This window comes from Neofelis nebulosa, chromosome 2, assembly GCF_028018385.1.
Source record: "Neofelis nebulosa isolate mNeoNeb1 chromosome 2, mNeoNeb1.pri, whole genome shotgun sequence".
NCBI lineage: Eukaryota > Metazoa > Chordata > Mammalia > Carnivora > Felidae > Neofelis > Neofelis nebulosa.
The window spans coordinates 197,424,065-197,443,485 of NC_080783.1; the positions used below are offsets into that span (position 1 = coordinate 197,424,065).

Genomic DNA, 19,421 nt, shown 5'->3' on the forward strand with positions numbered 1-19,421 from the left:
CCTAGTTTGTGGTACTTGTTATAGCATATCTAGCAAATGAATATATGGGGATCAAAGAATTTTTTAATGTCTATTTTGAGAGAGAGAGAGAGAGAGAGAGAGAGAGGCAGAGAGAGAATCTCAAGCAGGCTCTGTGCTTGACAGCACAGAGCCGGACGTGGGGCTTGACCTCACAAACCATGAGACCATGACCTGGGTCAAAATCAAGACCCAGACACTTAACTGACTCAGCCACCCAGGCGCCCCAGGGATCAAGCCATTTAAAAGGAATGTTGGCCTGGGTCTATCTCACATATTCGTCCTGTGGTTACTTCCCAGTTCGAGTGGTCACAGTTGTTCTAGACGTCCTTGGCAACTGGCAGAATCTTTCACAACGACCTGTACAGTTAAAGCTGTTGTGGTGAGAAGAGTAAAAGAAAGCCCCTGGAACCGTCCCTCCCTACCAGAATAATTCAAGAGCAGTAGTGCACCCCTGAGGGCATGACAGATACTGCTGCCGCGTCAAAGACTGAGAAATCCAGGAGTGCTGATTGATCTCTATCTCACCCCCATTTAAAATTATTTGTTTGCCCTGTACAGGACTTGCAGCTGTTATTTCAGATGTAATCTCTTCATGAAGCAAGTCAGCACCTGCCCCAGCACCTGCAGCCATGCACCTGTTGACCTGGAAGATGCTTTCTTCTCTTCTAGCCCTAGGAGCAGAAAACGTCAAAAGTAGAACACTTTTCACTTATCAGGGCCAACAGTACATCTTACTGTCCTACATCTGGGTCATATCACCTCACCAGCTCTGTTGAAATCCAATCTGTAGACACTTAAGTCATCTCGTTTCCCAGAACACCTCTCTACATGGGATGAAATCATGTTTCTGGGCCGAATAGGAAGTAGCAGGTGTCTAAATGCCTCGGTAAAGCACATGTGTTCTAGAGGCTGGGAGATAATCCCCGTGGGGATTAAGGGCACTTCCTCCTCCATGAAGTTTTTAGGAAGCCAGAGCAATAGTGTGGAGCATGGTAGGATGTCTACAGTGAAAGATAAGCTATTGCACTCACTGCACGCCTGCCACCACTCAGAAACCCTGAGAATTTGACCTCTTTTGATATGGGAGGTAATAGGCCACGTTTGGTTATGCTGCGCTGACCTGTCTGCCAAGTATCTCACACGGCTACCAACTCCAATGGGCCAAGAAAAAAAGAATGCTCCCCAGTTGGTATAGGCTGCAGTGTAAGCAGCGTGGGTTTTATGATTCAGCGGATCCAATGGTGGGCAAAGCCCCTTGGCAAGTGAGGATAGTGTATACATACACGCCAGCAAACTTCCATAAGAGAATCACAGTGCAGGGCCTAATGATGTTGGAGTCAAGTTGTGCGAATTTTGGCAAGGCCTATTCTTTTTAGAAGCTGGTATTGGCTTACTACTGAGCCTTGCTCCGTCGTCTGGGGAGATGAGCTGCACATTTCGTAGCAGATCAGCTCCCTCCCATCACAGAGGACACGGGGATTTTCCTCAATGGAAAATCAAGATCTGGCTTGTTTCCATGAATGTCAAGCCTAAAATATTCACAAACTTAAAATAAAATTTAAATTATTACAAAACCAAAGACATCCCCCCTTCCCATTATTCTAAAAAAAGTTCTTTTAAATGTTTGTTTATTTTTGAGAGAGAGAGAGACACACACACAGAATGTGAGCGGGAGAGGGTCAGAGAGAGAGGGAGACGCAGCATCCGAAGCAGGCTCCAGGCTCCGAGCTGTCAGCACAGTGCCTGATGCTGGGCTCGAACTCACGAACAGTGAGATCAGACCTGAGCCGAAGTCGGACACTTAACCGACTGAGTCACCCAGCTGCCCGCCCTCCCCGTTATTCTAAATTTGCTTGTACTCTCACAAGCATGGTGGTTAAGAGGATAGACTCCAGAGCCAGAATGCCTGGATGGGAATTTCTAACTCTACCTTTTAAGTAGCTTATGACTTTGGGCAAATGATTTAACCTCTCTGTCTCAGCTTCATCATTTGGGACTGTGAGGATTACATGAATACTGAGAATAGTGCCCAGACTGTAGTAAGTGCTTTATGTATTAGCTAATATTTTCATTTATCCTCATCATCCATGAACTTACCGAATGCCTTATTCATTGTGTAGTATTCTGCACACCGCCTCTCATCAAGTGAGCTAAGTAAGCTAAGGCCAATGGGCCTGTTCGTGACATGCCATTTTGCTAGAGCTGGTGGGCAATCAAGCTATAATAATAATAAACTCCTGGAAAGTCTGAATTGGAAGCACCTCTGAAGATCAATGACCCAACCCCTTCACTTGTCAAATGAAGAAGGGAATTGAGACACGATAAGGACAATACACCGTCCATGAAGCCGAGTGCCCACGGTTCCCTCAGCCTCCTCCCAAGGCCCGTGGACCTGAGCTGGTCTTGCCTCATGGAATCACTGCGATCTAGGTCATGTAAATCCGATGAAGCCAGCCCTGCCGACCTTCCTGCAGCTGATTGGACACAGGATTTGGGCCCAAGCCAAGTGCCGCTGTGAACAGCCTAGATGTGCTGGAGGCCAACTGCCTGTGTGAGACAAGACTGCCTGACATGGGAGACAGAAGCATTAGAAGCACACCCAGAGCTCGTCACCACATCATCGTTCCTGTTCCCCAGGGACCTGCGTGGGCTGCCGGGATGGCTTCCCTGCCCACCGTACTTCCTCACTGCCCTTTCCACTGCCCCCATTCCTGTCAGTCATCCGAGCACGGCTCTTCCTTGCACACCTGAAGAGGCTCATGAGCATACCCAAACATGGCCACTGGTTTTCTGGGGGGTCACAGCCAGATTAAAAAAAAAAAAAAGCAGGGGGTGCCTGAATGGTCAGCTGGTTGAACGTCTGACTTCTGCTCAGGTCACGATCTCGCGGTTTGTGAGTTCAAGCCTCGCATCGGGCTCGCCGCTATCAGCGTGGAGCCTGCTTGGGATTCGGTCTCTCTCCCTCTCACTGCCCCTCCCTACTTGTGTTCTCTTTCTCAAAAATAAACAAAAAAACATACGGAGGAGGAAGAAGCAAGCCACAGACCCAGATCTGGAATTCCAGACCTCACACTCTTTCCACTCTGACATGGCCGTGTCACGTGCGGTATGAGAGAGAAAGGGCTTCATGGGTGCAGGGACCAGAGGAGGCTGCCGGCGCTGTGCAGTTGAACTCTGAGGCTTGCGGTGTTACCAGAGGGATCCAGCAAGGGCAGGACCACTGCCCCACCTCTTAGCCTGTGCTGGAGATGCTGCTTAACTTTACTTCTTTGCGTCTGCCTTTGTGAGTGGCTTGGGGTATAGTTCTAGATGCAGATGCTGCTTTGGCGTTCCTCAGGCACCTGCCTTGGAGGAAATTCATCCATCGCTCGCTAGGTGTGGACAAAGGCTCTGCTCGGACTCTATGCCTGGGCAGACACAGACAGACACGGGCCGTGGAGCTGGGAAATCACCAATGACAAAATGGCATTTGAAACCACAGATGTGAATGACGGGAGAGTTGGCTTTCTCTTCTCGTAAACCTTTCACCGACACGTGCAGAGAAAGGAGCGACCAGAAAAGGGGCGAGGGGAACCCAGGAACGAGCAAGACAGCGGAAGCCAAGCGGGGTCCGAAATTCCCAAGAATTTCGGGAAGGAAAGCACGGTTAGCGGACATGTGAGGTCAAGCTGGCCGAGAAGTGAGTTCGTCACATGAGAAGCGATTGCTGACTTGAGAGAGAGCCATCTCGGAAGACAGCAGCAGTAGAAAATGGAGTTCATTTAGTTGAGGTGTGAGTGGATGGTGAAGAGTGGAGACGGTAGACGGATCTCTCCTAAGAAAGGGAGATTTTTTTTTTTTTTTTTTTTTTTTTTTGTAGTAGGAGAGACTCATGCACGTCTGGACCCTCGGGAGAAAATACGGAGAGAGACGAAGCGATTTAACGGTGCTCTAGAAACCAGAGGGACGAAATCAAGGGCAGGCAGAAGGGTTGGCTGCGGACACAAGAAGGGGCCCTCCCCTCGCAGCTTGGAGGGACATGAAGACAGCCGCGAGATTTAGTGTCCTTCCCAAAGGGGCTAATCTTTGCTAGGAGAAGGCATACGATGCCTCCAACAGAACAGATGGTTGATAAATACCAATCCTTCCTCCCCTCCCCGGCTGGGTGGTTCCAGTCCTCTGAAGTCACACACGACGTCACTCAGGGTGTTATGTTACAAGGCCAAGGAACACAGCTAGAGCTGGAGAAATTCAAGGCAATCCCAAACTTTTCTGGAATTTCGGAGAACTAGAGGCTGCTTTCTCCTGAGGTTCCTAAGCTGGAAGGACAGAAGTGAGTGTGGATCTTCCACTATGTGGACAGACTTCCTGACACTGAAGCCACACAGCAGAAGGCAGAGCTGAGAAGCGGAGGGCAAGAGACAGGGACACCATTTGAAGCCACCAGACGACATCATTTTAGGGCTGGGATCTAACCATGCCTGAAGTCCCTGAAATTTCCCATGCCGTAATCCAACAAATTCTTTCTCCCTATCCAAAGCCCGCTTCTGTTAAGATTCTGTCACCTGCAACTGAAGAGTTTCTGACTAATACAGGAAGTGGGGTGTTACTGGTCGTGATTCCTAACAGACGGCATTGGCAGGGGGGAGGTAGGGTACAGAGAGTGAGGATCTCCCCATCCCTGGCTGGGAGGTCGGCACTCCCTGCCATGCAGGTGCACAGCCAGGGTCTCTTGGAGCTCAGACCATATACCTAACACAGGTAGGAGCTCGGGGACTTGTAGAAATCTGTCAGAAGGTTGTCTGTTTTGGCTGTTTTCCCAAGCCTTTAGTTCGGAGTCAAAGACACAAATTTTGCAGACAGAATAATGAATAATAAAAACTAATGTTTCTTTTTTTAAAAAATGTTAAGTTTATTTATTTACTTTGAGAGAGAGAGAGCATGTGCAGGTGGGGAAGGGGCAGAGGGGCGGGGGAGAGAGAGAGAGAGAGAGAGAGAGAGAGAGAGAGAATCCCAAGCAGGTTCCACATCACCAGTGCAGAGCCCAATGTGGGGCTCGAACTCACAAACCACGAGACTATGACCTGAACCGACGTTGGACGCTCAACTGACTGAGCCACCCGGGCGCCCCAAAAAGCTAATATTTCTGAAGCACTCATCCTGTGCTGGGCTCTAAGAGCTTTACCCATATTGATCCACTGACCCTTCACAATAACACAAAGAAGTAGGTACTGTTGTTATTCCCGATTTTACATTTGAAGAATCGAGACACAGCACCATTCACCCAACGTCACAAAGCTAGACAGGGAGCTGCAACGATTGCTTGAAGCCGTGCAGCCTGGCCCCTGACCTTGTGTGCCTACAGCTTTGCCAAGAGAGACTTCCTGGAGCCAGCAGTCCGAGCTGACACAGTCTGAAGGTCACGAGCTTTGCAGGATTGAAAAAGCTCATCTCTTCATGTCAAAGTTAAAGTGAGCGGAAACAGGGGCGCCTGGGTGGCTCTGTCAGTTAAGCGGCCGCCTTCAGGTCAGGTCATGAATTTGAGCCCCGCATCGGGCTCTGTGCTGACAGCTCAGAGCCTGGAGCCTGCTTCAAATTCTGTGTCTCCCTCTCTCTTTGCCCCTCCCCTGTTCACGTTCTGTCTCTCTCTCTCAAAAATAAACTTTGAAAAAAAAAAGTTTTTTGAGTGGAAACAAAGGCAGGAAGGCAGGAAACGCAGCCCCACCCAAGCCCTTCCTGCCTGTCCCCACTAACAGGAGACTTAGCCTATGCAAAGAGCTTTCCACTGGGATTGATCCTAGTGGTCAGAGTTGCTCCAAAGCAGTGAGGATGGAAACCCTAGGCTGAGCACTGGGAGGTCCCACAGCTGAGAGACACCCCCACACACACCGGTCTGGATTCAGAGACCATAATTCACAATTCTTCTGACTTGGTTATTAACCCCTAGAGTTATCCAAATATGAATAGTCAGAAACCTTCTGCATCTTATAAGGGAGTGGTTTTGCAAAAAACAAACCAAATCAAAACAAATCCTGGCACAAGAAAGCTTGCAACTGATCAACCCCTAGGGCATTGTCTCAGTTCCAAACAATATAAACAGGACATCTTCACAATCCTTCTAAGATGTGGCCTGAAAGTTACAACAAATAGGGGAGACCAGCCAACACGGCAGAGCAGACAGACCAGCTTCACTCTCCCAAGGCAGGGCATCCTTGCTGTTCTCCACCTCCAGGATGCAATACACATTCCAGACACCCCGCAGACCATTGGGTGCTGTTTTGTCTCCTCTCCTTTTCCAAATAGGGGTGTTTATAATTATCTTGTGTTCCCTCCGCCTGTGCACCAAGGTATTATGTATGGGGCTGATTAACTTCAGTGTTTATCTGTAGTGGCGTTTCCTAAACTTTTTGCTCTCAAGATCCCTTCACACTCTGAAAAACTGAAGACCTGAAAGGGTTTTTGTTCATATGGGTCACAGGATCGATATTTGCCATATTCGAAGTCAAATTGAGAGTTTAAAAAATAAGCGCGCCTGAGGGACTCAGTCTGTTGAGTCTGACTTTGGCTCAGGTCATGATCTCATGGTTTGTGAGTTCGAGCTGTTAGCACAGAGCTCTCTTCGGATGTTCTATCCCCCCACCCCCTCTCTGCCCCTCTCCTGCTCGTGCGTGCATGCTCTCTCTCTCAAAAATAAACATTACAAAAAGTTTAAAAACATATTTTTAAGTAAAAATGATGAACCCACTAAAGTTAACACAAATAACACCCTTTTCAATGAAAAATAATGACATTTTCCAAATCAAAAAAATTAGTGGGAAGAATGACATTGTTTGACAGTTTTGCATATCTCTTTAAATGTCTGGCTTAATAAAAGGCGGCTAGATCCCTATAACTGCTTCTTTGCTCCTTTACTCAATCTGTTGAGATTTGTTTTAGTTGCAGTATATGAACAAAATTCAGCCTCACACAGATATAAAAATGGAAAAAGGAGGGTTATTTTATTTCTTTATTTAAAATGTTTATGTATTTATTTTTTTGAGAGAGACAGAGCAGGAGTGGAGGAGGGGCAGAGAGAGAGGGAAACACAGAATCCGAACCAGGCTCCAGGCTCTGAGCTGTCAGCACAGAGCCCGACACAGGCTCGAGCTCATAAACTGGGAGATCACGACCTGAGCCCAAGTCCGATGCTTAAACAACTGAGCCACCAGGTACCCCAAGGAGGATTATTTTAAAAGCTTTTTCAGATAACTGTGATATTCCTCTTTTCCTTTTTTTAAGAGAAGAAAGTGAACGCAGTCCCCCACTGCCTTAAATTACACAACCGAGTCTCTCGCATTTGGGGAAATTGAATAGATCGGCACCCTGAGAAGTGCAATGGATGGGCCTTGCCCAGAAAAGCACCTTTATGATCACGGTTTTCCCTTGCCTGGTAAGTATGTGGATATTCCTCTTTGATACTATACCAAAACTTAACAAATGAAGACTTGGAAAATTTAGTTTCAGTGTGGAATCTGAAACCAATTTTTCATTAAGTTAAAATACATTGGTCTATCATGCACTTTGAATGCATCTTTTATCTGTGACTGATTTTGTAATACTTGGAAAATAGGGTTCACTGAGCTATGGAGATCTTCTAAATGTCGACACATGTTATTATACAATCTAAAAGAAATTATATTCATTAACGTCACCATTGATCTCATCAGAAGTCCTTAAGTAGGGGCGCCTGGGTGGTTCAGTCGGTTAAGTGTCCGACCTCAGCTCAGGTCATGATCTCACTGCTTGTGAGTTCGAGCCCCGCATCGGGCTCTGTGCTGACAGCTCGGAGCCTGGAGACTGCTTTGGATTCCATGTCTCTCTCTCTCTCTGCCTCTCCCCTGCTCTGTCTCTGTCTCTCTCAAAAATAAATAAACATTAAAAAAAAATTTTTTTTTAAGTCCTTAAGTATCGGGAAGCTACTAAACTCACAGTGGTGGATACAAACATTCCAAAAGGCTAATTTTCACTCAAAAGTTGAAATTTTATTATTAGCAGCAAATATTGTCAATTTCCCCCTTGAGTCAATAGGCTCACTTCTTTCATTTTAGAGAAAATGTCTGCAAAAATAAAAAAATGAGAAAAAACCCTCCATTTGCATAACCATGGTCTGTCTTTCAATCCTTCTTCCAGGTAAAAATGGCATTCAACTTGCAACTCAAAACAATTCCACAAGTGCTCTTCCTGAGACAACCATGGTACTTAGGCATATAGCAGAATTCTTCCCACCCTGTCAAAATATCTAAAAAAAGTATAGTCAATGGGGCGCCTGGGTGGCTCAGTCGGTTAAGCGTCCGACTTCAGCTCAGGTCATGATCTCACAGTTCGTGAGTTCGAGCCCCGCGTTGGGCTCTGTGCTGACAGCTCGGAGCCTGGAGCTTGCTTCGGATTCTGTGTCTCCCTCTCTCTGCTCCTCCCCCACTCATGCTCTGTCTGTCTCTCCTTCAAAAATAAATAAAAACATTCAAAAAAAAATTTTTTTAAAGAAGTATAGTCAAGGGTAGAGATTTAATAAAGTTAATAATTTGTACTGTTTCATCAAGTCAGTCTTTGAAATTTTTCTTTAAGTTTATTCACTTATTTTGAGGGAGGGAGAGAGAGAGAGAGAGAGCATGAACAAGGAGAAGGGGAGGAGAGAGAAGGAGAGAGAATCCCAAGCAGGCTCAGCACTGTCAGCCAGGAGCCCGACGTGGGACTGGGGCTCACAAACCACGAGAGCATGGCCTGAGCCAAAATCAAGAGTCAGCCGCTTAACCAACTGAGCCACCTAGGGGACCCTCATCAAGTCATTCTTGAATGAAACTGCTGTATTTGTTTCCTTTGCTGAGCACACACAGAAGTGAGGAATACAGTGATTACAAATACAGCCTGGAGCCTCGCCTCGCTTTATCTTAAGGGGCCAGCTGCTGTATCCGCCATTACTTTCCCACCACCAAAAAGGCAACACAACATCTTAGTATTTATTATGAAAATAGCTCTGGGGGCGCCTGGGTGGCGCAGTCGGTTAAGCGTCCGACTTCAGCCAGGTCACGATCTCGCGGTCCGTGAGTTCGAGCCCCGCGTCGGGCTCTGGGCTGACGGCTCGGAGCCTGGAGCCTGCTTCCGATTCTGTGTCTCCCTCTCTCTCTGCCCCTCCCCCGTTCATGCTCTGTCTCTCTCTGTCCCAAAAATAAATAAAAAACGTTAAAAAAAAAAAAAAAAAAGAAAGAAAAGAAAATAGCTCTGACTTCACAGAGCCTCTGAAAAGATTTGGGGGATGCTCAGGAGTTTGTAGACCACGCTTTGAGGAGCACTGATTTAATGCTTTATTTATCCATTAACAGATATGCACCAAGCACCTACTGTGTCCCTGAGACTGTTCCAGGCGCTGGGCGTTGAGTGGTGAGCTATATACGAGATACTTAAGGCCTCTGCTCTCATAGGGCCCACATTCTTGTAGAAAGAACTGAAAATTAGTAAAGAAATAAATCAAGAAGATTATTTCACCTAGAGAGAAATGCTTCGAAGAAAATAAAACTGTACACCCTACACCCTATACGGTGATGTATGTCAATTATTTCTCATTGAGAAATAGGAGAAGCAAAGAAAATAGGATGATTAGGGGCCCCTGGGTGGCTCAGTCGGTTTAGCGTCCGACTTTGGCTCAGGTCATGATCTTACGGGTGGTGAGTTTGAGCCCCGCATGGGGCTCTGTGCTGACAGCTCAGAGCCTGGAGCCTGCTTCACATTCTATCTCCGTCTCTCTCTCTCTCTCTCTCTCTTTCTCTCTTTCTGCCCCTCCCCCACTTGTGCTCTGTCTGTCTCTCAAAAATAAATAAATGTTTAAAAAAATTTTTTTGAACTAATTTGGTGGCTCGAAAGAAAGGAAGGAAGAGCAGTGTGGCTGATGGGTAGAAATCAAGGGGAGAGTGATAGGATATGATGCTGGAGAGGTAGAGGGGACCCAGGGCGTGCTGGGCATTGCAGGCCACAGTGAAGCCCTACGTAGGCCATGAAAGGGAGTTTTTATATGACCTGACTTACGTTTTTTTTTTTTTTTTTAATTTTTTTTTTTTTCAACGTTTTTTATTTTTATTTTTGGGACAGAGAGAGACAGAGCTGAATGGGGGAGGGGCAGAGAGAGAGGGAGACACAGAATCGGAAACAGGCTCCAGGCTCCGAGCCATCAGCCCAGAGCCTGACGCGGGGCTCGAACTCACGGACCGCGAGATCGTGACCTGGCTGAAGTCGGACGCTTAACCGACTGCGCCACCCAGGCACCCCCTGACTTACGTTTTTTGAAAGTAAATGGTTGCTGTGTAGAAAGTGGGTTGTAGGGGTGGAAGTAGAGAGGCCAGTTGGGAGGCTGCTGGATGAAGGGAGGGACAGCGGAGACGGAGAGAAGCCGTTTGACATAATACATAGTCTGGAGACAGAGCAACAGGGCTTGCAGATGGGTAGAATATGGAGAATGAGTAAAAGGGAGGAATCAGGAAAGGCTTTCGTGCTTTGAGCTTGAACGTGTAGGTAGATGACGGTGCTGTTTACTGAGATGAGAGAGACTAGGGGAAGAATGAATCGAGGGGAGAGGAACCAAGAGCTCTTCCTGAGTCCACTAAGTTTAGACGGGCGTTAGGCATTCAAGTAGATATGACAAGCAGGCAGCTGGGCACAAAAGCTTGGCACATAGTGAGGGCTCAGAGCTGGAGATACACACAGGAGCCATTGACATCTTGATAATATAGAAGCCAAGGGACTGGCTGAGATCATTGAAAAAGAGGGTGCAGACAGAGAGAAGAGGTCTTTGCCCAAATTTTCAGGTATGCTATCATGAAGGGTCAGTCAAGATGGGCATCCCATGAAGGTAAAGAATCATTGAGGCTGCAGATAGAAGCTTTTGCCAAATGAGATTTGAGGAAGGAGGAAGGAAGGCAGAGAGTCTGGGGGCAGTGTGTGTGTGTGTGTGTGTGTGTGTGTGTGTGTTTTGTATTGTTTTAAGATGGAGATACACAGATGTGGAGATATGTCTGGGTGTTAACTGGTGAAGAAGTGCTAGATGTTGCAGGAAAGAAAGGATATAATTGCAGAAGCAAAGCCCTTGATAAGGAGAGAACTTCTCTTAGAAAGACCCAAGAGGGGGCGGCTGGGTGACTCAGTCGGTTGAGTTCCTGACTCTCGATTTCGGCTCGGGCCATGGTCCCGGGGTCATGAGACTGAGCCCCGCATCAGACTCCACAATGAGCATGGAGCCTGCTTGGGATTCTCTCTCTCCCTCTGCCCCTCTCCCCACTCACACTCTCCCTCTGTCTCTAAGAAAGAAAGAAAGAAAAAAAAAAAGACCCTAGAAGACTTCATTTACGGTAACAAGGAAGAAGGCAGAGAGCATGGATTCCTGTTTTGGATGTGGTGAGGTAATTATGAATAAAGTTGCTCTGAACATTCATGTACAAATTTTTGTGTGAATATGTATCTTCAGTTCTCTTGGGTACGTACCTAGGAATGAAAAGCTCGGTTGTACGGTACCTCTCTGTTCCGCTTTTTGAGGAACTGCCAAACTTTCCTAAAGTGGCTGCGCCATTTTGCATTCCCACCAGTGGTGAATGAGGGTTCCAATTTCTCCACATCCTCAACACTTGTTATGTCTGTCTTTTTGGTTATAGCCAGCTATCTTAGTGGGGATGAAGTAGCGTCTTATTATGGTTTTTATTTGCATATCCCTACTGACTAATGAGATTGGGCATCTTCATGTGCATAATAGTTCTTTGTCTATTCTGGATACTAGACCCTTATGCTTCACAATATGCTTCACAAATATATATATATATATATATATATATATATATGCTTCACCAATATTTTCTCCAAGTCAATGGTTGTTTTATTTATTTATTTCAATTAAGCTCCACACCCAGCATGGGGCTTGAACTCCCAAACCCAATATCAAGAGGCATGTGCTCTAGTGACTGAGCCAGCCAAGTGCCTCTACTCTTTCTTCTTCCTTTTTTAAGTTTATTTATTTATTTTGAGAGAGAGAGAGCATGTGAGCTGGGGAGGGGCAGAGAGAGAGAGGGAGAAAGAGAATCCCAGGCAGGCTCCTTGATATCAGCACAGAGCCCCACTCTGGGCTCAGCTGCACAAACTGTGAGATCATGACCTGAGCCAAAGTCGGACGCTCAACCAAGCCACTCAGGTGCCCTATCTTTCTTCTTTAAACCACCTTGGTACCCTTGTCAAAGATCAATTGACCACATACGTATTTTTAGTTCTACTTTATTTCTGGTTTCTTTATATGCTCTTATTCTCAAATCTATTCCATTGATGTATATGTCTATCCTTATGCCCAGTATCACATTGTCTTGATTACTGTAGCTTTGGAGTAAATTTTGAAATTGAAACGTGTGTGTCCTCCAACTTGTTTCTTTTTCAAGATTGTTTTGGCTATTTTGGATCTTTTGCATTTCCATATGAATTTTAGGATCATCTTGTCAATTTCTACAAAACAAAAGTGGGGGAAGCTTGGATTTTGATAGAGGTTGCAACAAATCTGCAGATCAATTGGGGAGAATTCCATCCTAACAATATTAAGTCTTACAATCCATGAACCCAGGATGGCTTTCCATTTATTTATGTCTTTTTTTTTTATGTTTATTTATCTTTGAGAAAGAAAGAGCATGAGCAGGGGAGGTGCAGAGAGAGAGGGGGACAGAGGATCCAAGGTGGGCTCCACAATGACAGCAGAGAGCCTGATGTGGGGCCTGAACTCACCAACTGTGAGATCATGACCTGAGCCAAAGTCAGACGCTCAATCAACTGAGCCACTCAGGTGCCCACCCCCCATTTATTTATGTCTTTTGAATTTTCTTTTAGATTGCTGATTTTAAGCAGAAGAGAGGCATAATCTGATTTTTTTTAAACGTTTATTTATTTCTTAGAGACAGAGAGACAGAGTGTAAGCGGGGGAGGGACAGAGAGAGAGGGAGACACAGAATCCGAAGCAGGCTACAGGCTCTGAGCTGTCAGCACAGAGCCTGATGTGGGGCTCGAACTCACAGACCGTGACATCATGACCTGAGCTGAAGTCGGAAGCCCAACCGACTGAGCCACCCAGGCGCCCCATGACATAATCGGATTTATACTTTAGGAAGAGTACCCAGTGGTGTGTGGAAAAACAGCTGGGGGTGAGAGATGTTATATGAACAAGGGCAATAGTAGCAGGGACAAAGAGGAAAGCACTTGTTCCAGAATTGCTTAGGATGTAACTTGGCAGGACTTGATGACTGACTCTGTATAGAAAGAGAGGGAAGTGAGGCGCCTGGGTGGCTCAGTCAGTTAAGCCTCCGACTTCGGCTCAGGTCATGATCTCATGGTTCATGGGTTCTAGCCCCACATCAGGCTCTCTGCTGTCAGCACAGAGCCTGCTTTGGATCCTCTGTCCCCCTCTCTCTACCCCTCCTCTGCTCACTCTCAAAAATAAGTAAATATTAAAAAGAAAAAAGAAAAAAGAAAGAAAAATAAAAAGAAGAGAGGAAAGAGTAAAAAAAATGACTCCCAGGTTTTTGACTTGGATACATGGTGATGCCACCAACAGAAAATATACAAGGAGCAGTTTGGGAGAAAAGAGGAAATGATCAGCTGGTACTTGTCCAGCTTGAGATGACTGGTGGGAAAGTCAGGAGACTGGATATTTGAGTCTGATGCTCAGGGGAGGTAGCCTGGGGATGGTGATTTGAGAACTGTCATATAAAAGGAGAGCCATGAGACAATAGGAGCCAACCAACGGGAACAATAAAGGAAGCAGAAAAGATACAAAAAGGATTGCCAATATCTAAAGGTAGAGCGGATCACAAAAAGTCCACAAAGAAGCATTTGCAACAGCATGGATGGAGCTAGAGAGTACAACGCTAAGCGAAATAAGCAAGTCAGAGATGATGTCACTGGAGAAGAAACAAAACAAAGCAACAAAGGAAGAAAGAGACAGACCAAAACACAGACTCTTAACCTTCAAGAACAAACTGGTGGCTGCCAGAGGGGAGTGAGTGGGGGAGGCTGAGTGAAATAGGTGAAGGGATTAAGAGTACACTTACCTTGATGAACACTGAGTAATGTATAGAATTGCTGAATCATGATATTGTGCATCCGAAATGAACATAACACTGTATGTTAACTATACTGGAATTAAATAAAATAAGTGTAAAAAAAAGTCCACAAAGGAGACCGAGAAGGAACAACCAGGAACAAGGAGTGTGCTCTGTGAGTGCAGGGGGGTGACTAACCAGCCTTGCGGAAATGCTTCCATTGGATCCAGCCAAGTTAGAAGTCCCTGGTGACCCAGACAGGGCTCTTCTGGCAGAGGGCTGAAGCACATTGCTGCGGATGGGGAGGAAGCAGTAGTTGAGAAGATGGGCAGCACAGAAGGACGATTCACTCCAGAAGTTTGGAGGGGAAGGGAAAAAGGAGTGAAAAAGAAGTAGCTAGAAATGCAAAGGGAGTCAAGGGGCGGGGGTGTCATCTTAGGATCCAAGAGACAAGGGTGTGTTTACAGGCTGACCGGGAGGATGAGGGGGGGGGGATGAGGGATGGAGTGGGGCCCATGTGTGGAGCTGGAGGAACGCCTGGGAGGAGGAGAGAGGAGGTGAGAGGGTTTGGAATGGTGCACACCAATCACACGGCTCAAATCCCCCTCTCCTCCTCAAGCTCAAGTCCTCCACTTTGCATTCCTCACCTGGATCACTGTGCTGGCCTTCAGACGCTCAGCCTTGTGGTGTAGGCTTGCTGGGCCAGCGGCCAGGAGAGGCTGACTGAACAGAAGGAAACAGAATGGGCCAGTGGCCTCTGTGAAGTCAGGGGATGAGGCACTAGGAGTCGGAAGACAGGCATTCTGCAGGAGGGGGCCTTGTGGGAACCCTTGAGGCTGGGGTTCCAGAGGGGAACATCCAAGGTGTGGCCCCAGAGAAGGTGGCAGGGTCATGACGAAGGTCACCAAGGAGATCAAGGAAGGGTATTGGAGGGTTATTTGCATGGATCGACAGGACATTAGGACAGACTGCCTGACAGAAATTCTGAAGTCCTTGATGGATGGAGGGGGGTGACAGGGAGGGCAACAGATCAGGGTGATGAGAAGGGTGGCAAAGTAGAGCCAGAGGGCAGGAGATTCAGAAAGGGAGAAAATGATAATGTACACGGGAAAAGACCCTCCAAAGTGTGAGTGGGGTTGTCCGTGAGGGCAGGGAGGATTATGGGTAGCTCTGATTTCTTCTTTATACTTTCCTGTTATTTCCTCCAAGTTTCCTACAATGAAAATTTTTTAATTTTTTTATGTTTATTTATTTTTGAGAGAGACAGAGACAGAGTGCAAGTGGGGGGGGGGTGGAAAGAGAGAGAGAGGGAGACAGAATCTGAAGCAGGCTCCAGGCTCCGAGCTGTCAGCACAGAGCCCGATGTGGGGCTCGAACCCACAAACTATGAGATCATGACCTGAGCTGAAGTCAAACACTTAACCGACTGAGCCCCCCGGGCGCTCCTGAAATGTTTTTAGAAAAGTAAAAGATAGGAAAAAAATACAAATGACAAACATCCCCTTTCACAGCATCTAGAATTTGTAATTGTAAACATCCCAAGGTCCCCTTTAAGTACCTTCTCCTCTCAGAGAAGCATGATCTTTTGTTTTTTGTTTTTTTGTTTTATGCATATGTATATACACTCCTAAAATAGAATATGGTGGGGGGGCTTAATTTTTTTAAGTTTATTTATTTATTTTGAGAGACAGAGAGAGACACACACACACACACAGAGACAGAGAGAGAAAACAAGCAGGGAGGGGCAGAGAGAAGAAAAGAATCCCAAGCAGGCTCCGCACCATCAGCACAGAGCCCAATACGGGGCTCAAACTCACAAACTGTGAGATCATGATCTGAGCTGAGATCAAGAGTTGGACGCTTAACCAACTGCACTACCCACGCGCCCCAGGGTTTTTTTTTTTTTTTTTTAATTTTTATTTATTCTTATATTAGAGAGAGACAGCGTGCGCAAGCAGAAAAGAGGGGCGGAGGGAGAGAGACATCCTAAGCAGGCTCCATGCTCAGCGTGGAGCCCTACAAGGGGCTCCATGCAGGGCTCGACCCCACAACCCTGACCTGAGCCGAAATCAAGGGTCGGTTGCTCAGCAGACTGAGCCACCTAGGCACCCCAGAATATGGTAGGGTTTGTGCATGATTGTTTTATTTACATGGAGGAAGTGTTCGAATAATCAAAGAGGACTGAACCCTCTCTTCAGCTGAGCAGCCCAGCCCGGAGGCCATGCCCTGGGAAGACCCAGCCTTCAGGTGAAGTGCACTGGGCCATGCCTGGTTGTTAAATGTTCCAGGAAAAGGGGGATTACTGCTTGCATTTCTCTGGCCAGGTTTCTTTTTTTTTTTTTTTTTAACATTTTTTATTTATTTTTGGGACAGAGAGAGACAGAGCATGAACGGGGGAGGGGCAGAGAGAGAGGGAGACACAGAATCGGAAACAGGCTCCAGGCTCCGAGCCATCAGCCCAGAGCCTGACGCGGGGCTCGAACTCACGGACCGCGAGATCATGACCTGGCTGAAGTCGGACGCTTAACCGACTGCGCCACCCAGGCGCCCCATCTCTGGCCAGGTTTCTACCCACTCTCATGTCTCTCAAGTTATTTATACCACAGAGATCTAGGAGGCAGAGAAAGTAATCATTATCCCCATTTGACAGATGGGGAAACTGAGGTCCAGTGAATGGCAGTAAGCTGCCAGCGTGTCACAGTGTGTTGGTAGAGGGTAAGGGACTAGAGCTTTGCCTAGATTTCTTCCCGGAAGCCCAGGCCAGTGTGCAGAAGGGTGGGGAAGAGGCAAGGGACACTGGGTGGCTTAGACTTTGACCACTTGGCAATAAGGAAGAAAAATGGAAATAGCCAGGGAGCTAAGGCTGGGCCATGGCTGGGAAATTATCTGGGAAGAAACAGACAGGCAGTTTACCCTCCTGGGAGGGTGTCAGGCCCATCCCTGGAGGCTAGGGCTCCCCTTCCCCTTTTCCCCATCCCCACAGTCCCCTCCTTCACTCAAGAGCAGCCTTTACAAATACGCAGGTCTCAGCCCCATACCACTGATACATGCTGTGTGATCTTTTTTTTTTTAATGCTTATTTATTTTTAGAGAGACAGAGCACAAGCGGGGGAGGGGCAGAGAGAGCAGGAGACACAGAATCCAAAGCAGGCTCCAGGCTCTGAGCTGTCAGCACAGAGCCCAACATGGGCCTCGAACTCACGAACGATGAGATCATGACCTGAGAACCCACGAATGATGAGATCATTGAGATCACTGAGAACCGTGAGTTCGTGACCTGGGCCTAGTTGAAGTGGGATGCTTAACCAACTGAGCCACCCAGGCACCCCCATGCTGTGTGATGTTTGAAAAGCCTTTCACCTGCCTGGGCCTCAAATTTCTCATCTTTAAAACAGGATAATAATCTTTAACTCCGTATTATTCCAAGAATAAAAAGAGAGAATCCTCATCTATGCATCTGAAAGCAGAGGCATTTAAGAGGTCCAGGCCCCCAGCCTAATTCCAAGAAGGCCCAGATGGGCTGTCTCGGGGAAACCATCCGACACTGATGGAGAAGCCACATGCACTCACACACGTGACCACATGTGCCCTCCAGGGCGGCCCCTGGGAGGTAGGTGGCCTTTTGTCATCAGAAAGTTGTTGGTGGAGTGGGGTAGGGTGGCGGTGACAAGGGGTCCTTTTTTTTCTGCCTTTGTAACGAAAGCAAGACATGAATAAATGCTCATTGTGAGACTTCCACAATATAGCCATGTGTAAAACAAAAAGCAAAAATCCTTCCCTCCCTCTCCGTGGGAGCCACACCTCTCTTGGTTATCACTTTGGTGTTACCGCTTGCTATTAGGAACAGCTTGTCCATAACGACGCCCACATATCTTTGCACTTTTTGGTGTGTAAGGTAAAGACCTTGAAATTGAATTGCTGGGTCACAGGTACAAGTGTCTGACCATTTACAATGTGGATAACTCCTGCCCAACTACCCTACTGAAAGGTTGTCTCCATGGACATAAAAATTCAAATGCCAGCCTGGGGGAGCATCAGCCCAGTGGCTTCATGAACTGTCCCCCCCTACCTCCCCCCCTCAACTTGCCTTCCACGTTGCAAGTCTTTCTCCCCACTCGGTCCCTGCCGTGCACCGCTCCCCCATCAGACAGCAGATAACTGGGAAGCATGTCTGCTGAGGGATTATCAGGGCAGCCTGCCGAGACCCCCAGGGGCTTCCCGGACCCAGTTTCAGACGGCTCCACTCCCTCCTTTGGTGTTAACGTCCTCCAGACTCCAGAGGCTCTGCGTGTTGACCCAGGTGTCAGACACACAGGGCGCACAGCTGCCACCAGTAACAGGCGTGCAGAAAGGCACACATTCAGTGGACATCTGGTGTCGGAAGTACCAAGCCAGCTCCTGCGCTTAAGGCCACTGACCAGTGCAGTGGGGGGTGCGGACGATGAAGTGCCACTGCCCAGATGCCACGTAAGTGCTTCCCAGAGGCCTGCTCTGAGGGCTGAGAAAGCCCTGGGAGGCAGCCCCAGCTCAGCCACAATGGGAAACGTGGGCATGGAGACCCGAGTGGGAATCTGGCTTCCCACTAACTCTACCACATCCAGCTGGGTGCTCTTGGGCAAGTCCATTTCCAGATGCTGAGGACAAAACACAGGAGGGCAGGGGTCCATCCTGGCACTTTAAAGAGGCTCAGTAACCAGTAGCCAGGATATGTGAAGCTCCTACTGCGTGATCCCGCTGGGTCTACACTCTGTCTTTGAAGGTACTCTAGAGAATTTTCAAAGTGTTTTCTTATCTCATTTTTGTATCTCATTCTGTCTCATCACCGGCGTAGAGGATTTATTATCCCTGATTTTCTTTTCTTTTTTTTTTTTAAATTTTTTTTTCAACGTTTTTTATTTATTTTTGGGACAGAGAGAGACAGAGCATGAACGGGGGAGGGTCAGAGAGAGAGGGAGACACAGAATCGGAAACAGGCTCCAGGCTCCGAGCCATCAGCCCAGAGCCTGACGCGGGGCTCGAACTCACGGACCGCGAGATCGTGACCTGGCTGAAGTCGGACGCTTAACCGACTGCGCCACCCAGGCGCCCCATATTATCCCTGATTTTCCAATGAGAGAACAGAGACTCCAAGACAGGGGAATAAAGTGCCTTGCTCAGCCTGGAGGGCCAAAGACTCCCAGGACAGAGCCCATTCTTTGCCCAGTAAAACTAAGGCCCAGAGAGGGAAAGTGATTTGCCTGAGGTCCTACAGTAAGTCAGGAAACAGACTCTGGTCTCCCACGTAGTGCTCCTGCACCACCCATCTTCTAGAAAGAAGTAGATTCCCAACCT

The 19,421-nt window shown here is 47.4% G+C and overlaps 1 non-coding gene across 1 annotated transcript; it reads right to left on the reverse strand.

Moving 5' to 3' along the window:
- Positions 1–7,275: 7,275 nt before the first annotated feature.
- LOC131505937 (U1 spliceosomal RNA) lies at positions 7,276–7,437 on the reverse strand. Its single transcript, XR_009258686.1, has one exon. It is a non-coding gene; the product is annotated as a U1 spliceosomal RNA (small nuclear RNA).
- Between the last annotated feature and the right edge of the window lie 11,984 nt (positions 7,438–19,421).